Source organism: Schistocerca americana, chromosome X (genome assembly GCF_021461395.2).
Source record: "Schistocerca americana isolate TAMUIC-IGC-003095 chromosome X, iqSchAmer2.1, whole genome shotgun sequence".
NCBI lineage: Eukaryota > Metazoa > Arthropoda > Insecta > Orthoptera > Acrididae > Schistocerca > Schistocerca americana.
The window spans coordinates 542,125,328-542,129,085 of NC_060130.1; the positions used below are offsets into that span (position 1 = coordinate 542,125,328).

The window sequence follows — 3,758 nt, forward strand, 5'->3', positions numbered from 1 at the left end:
TTCAGTAGTTGCAAGTCAGTATTCTGGATGATTGACTGATCCGGCCTTGTAACTTCAACCAAAACGGTCTTGATGTACTGGTACTGCGACTGAAAGCAAGTGGAAACTACAGCCTTTATTCTTCCCGAGAGCATGCAGCTCTACTGTATGGTTAAATGATGATGGCATCCTCTTGGGTAAAATATTCCGGACGTAGATTAATCCCCCTTACTTATCTTCTAGTAGGGACTACTCAGGAGGACGTCGTCATCAAGAGAAACAAAACTGGTGTTCTACAGATCGGAGCGTGTAATGTCAGATCCCTTAATCGGGCAGGTAGGTTAGAAACTTTAAAAAGGGAAATGCATAAGTTGGGAAATGGTGAAGTTCGGTGGCAGGAGGAACAGAGCTTCCGATCAGGTGAATAAGCTAAACTAAACTCCCGAACAGGCCACGAAGGCCCAACGGCACCGACCGGCCGGCGTGTCATCCTTAGCTCATAGGCGTCACTGGATGCGAATACAGAGGGGCTGTGGTCAGCACACCGCTCTCCCGGCCGTATGTCAGTTTCTTAGACGGGAGCCGCTACTTCTCAATCAAGTAACTCCTGAGTTTGCCTCACAACGGCTGAGTGCACCCCGCTTGCCAACAGCGCTTGGCAGACCGGATGGTCACCCATCCAAGTGGTAGCCCAGCCCGACAGCGCTTAACTCCGGTGATCTGACGGGAACCGGTGTTACCACTGCGGCAAGGCCGTTGGGGATCAGGTGAATACAGGGTTATAAATACAAAATCAAATAGGAGTAATACAGGAACCAGCTTAATAATGAATTAAAAAGATAGGAATGCCGATAAGCTACTATGAATAGCATAGTGAACGCCTTATTGTAACCAAGATAGACACGAAGCCCACACGCACCACAGTAGCACAAGTTTATATGCCAACCAGCTCCGCAGATGAGGACGAGATTAAAGAAATGTACGATGAGATAAAACTAATTATTCAGATAATTAAAGAAGAAAATTTAATAGTCATGGGGGACTGGAACTCGGTAGTAGGAAAAGGAAGAGAAGGAAAAGCAGTAGGTGAACATGGACTGAGGGAGAGAAATGATAGAAGAAACCACCTGGTAGAATTTTGCACAGAGCTTAATTTAACCATAATTAACCCATGGTTTAAGGATCATGAAAGGAGGTTATTGCGTGGAAGAGACCTGGAGACACCGGAAGGTTTTAGATTACTTATGTAATAGTAAGACGGAAATTTCGGAACCAGGTTTTAAATTGTAAGACATTTCCAGCGGCAGATGTGGACCCTGACCATAATTTATTGGTTATGAACAGTAGATTAATATGTATCAGTGTACAAGATGTTTAAACACTGCTCTTCAGAGGAGTTAACCGAAGTGTCATGGAACGATTGTCTGCATAGATCAAGTTTGTAATAAGGAATCCTGCAATTCATTTACAGTATGTTGCTTGTAAAATATCCACACAATCGAATCGTTCGTAATGCGTGATTATTTGTCAGCAGTATAGTGCCATTTACTAATGAAGAATAGGTAGACATACTCTTGACTTACGGCCAATGTCATCAAAATGCATCAACAGCAGCAGAACTGTAAACTTCTTGCCTGCTTGCAAAATTTAGAGGAAAAGGTGGACATACTGTGCCTGTCTGTGCACCACATAACCACAGGGTTAGATAAGTTACATATAAAAGATTACTGTCTAGCAGCTTACTCATGCAGAGCTAATATTGGAAAAGGAGGAGTTGTTGCATATATTAAGACAGAAAACAAGTTCAAAAGCATTGACACAAGTAGATTTTGTAGTGATCAGCACATAGCAGTGTGTGCTTGTGAATTAATGCTGAACAATAGTTCACTTTTAATTGTAACATTATGTACACTCATGTTCATAAATTAAACCTTTATTTGGCAGTGTTGCTCTCGAGCAACATGAAATTTACTTTGGCCTTATGGGACAGCAAACACTTCCCAGTGCCTTTTACTGGCATTGTTGCCTCCAGGCAATGTTCCTTTATACACTGCGAATGCCAGTTGTTGTAATAGTTCAAGGTTTTCCACACGAGATGGCAGTTTGTGCAGTGGTGTTACAGAGATCTCCCCGTGTGAGCAACAGGGGTGTCTTATTTTGGTTCTGAAAGAGTGGATTTCAATAAATTGGCAGTAATCTCAGCAGATTTTCTTCAAGAGATACCCAGAGGTGAATTTACAGCAGAAATATTTCAATCTAATATTGTTTTGAATTACGTAAATAGTATAAAACTTTTATGTTGCCTGTGAGCAACATTGCCAATAGTTGGTACATGTGCCATTAGTATATTACATATGCTTACGGTGTGACAGAGCAGACATTTTTATTTTCAGGGGCTTTTTAGCTATGGATTCCAGAATATTTTATGGAATTAAAAAAAAGCGAGAGACTAGTAGTTCCACCAGAAAACCTGGCTTTGTCTGATCTAAGCGAATCTGAAGACTCTGAACTCGGAGTTTTGGCACACTGTAGTGATGATGATCCAGACTATATTCCAGAGTGCCAATCTCAGTTCCATAACCTAGTTATACCAGACACTGATTCTGATTCAGGAAGTGAAATCTCAGAAGCTGAACATGTGCAAGGACCTTCTGCAGTGAATCCTTCTAGTGCAAGTGCCAGTCAAGTGAAAAAGAAAATTACAAAGGCAGTCACTTCTACCTCATATGGGTAAAGGAAGATATAATGGCTAGGGCAGAAAGTCTCTCTCCTGTGTTTTCTGATGAAGGCAATACACCACTGGGTTATTTCAGAAGATTCTTTGATTCAGAACTAATTGACAAAATTGTGCAGGAAACGAACTTATACTCTGTGCAACGAACTAACACGTCAGTAAACACCAATATAAATGAAATGGAACAATTTTTCGGTGTTCTGATATACATGGGTCTTGTTTCTATGCCTTCGTACACTGACTATTGGTCTCAGTCAATGAATTGTGAAAAAATCACCAGCATTTTCAGTTTGAAGTGCTTTCAGAAACTCCGCCGATACCTGCATTTTACGAACAATGAGAATGCTGTGAACTCTTCTGGAAGACTTTTCAAAATAAGACCTGCCGTGAACAGAAACAAGAGTCGGAATTTTCTGTAGATGAGATGATGGTTCCATATAAAGGTACAAGAGCAGGTAAATTGCGCCAATATATTCAAAACAAGCCACACAAGTGGGGTTTTAGGATTTTTGTTCGAGCTGGTGTGTCTGGTGTTGTCTATCATTTTCTTCCCTATAGTGGCAAGGGGATGATAACTGATCTTGCTGATGACGAGAAAGTATTTGGAATTGGAGGACAAGTTGTAGTTACACTTTGCAAAAGTATTCCAAGAGATATTTCTCCCAGAGTTCATTTTGACAATTTCTTTTGCAGCCTTGAACTTATAACATACTTTAAAAAATCAAAACATTGAGTCCATGGACACCATAAGGAAGAACCGAATAAGGAACTGCCCTCTACAAGACGAGAAGCAGTTACTGAAAAAAGGACGAGGCAGCTGTGACTACAGGAAGGACAGTCAATCAGACCTCATTTTAGTAAGGTAGGCAGACAATAAAATCGTGACACTTGCATGCTCATTTTGTGGTGTCCAACCACAATCAACAGTAAAACGATGGGACAGCAATGAAAAAAGAAGAATTGAAGTACCCTGTCCCAGTGTTGTACGTCAGTACAACAAGCATATAGGAGGCGTTGATCTTGATGGTATGCTGGTAGAGCTCTA

The 3,758-nt window shown here is 41.1% G+C and overlaps 1 pseudogene; it reads right to left on the reverse strand.

The window, feature by feature from the left end:
• Positions 1 to 622: 622 nt before the first annotated feature.
• Positions 623 to 740, reverse strand: LOC124557363 (annotated as a pseudogene).
• Positions 741 to 3,758: the final 3,018 nt, after the last annotated feature.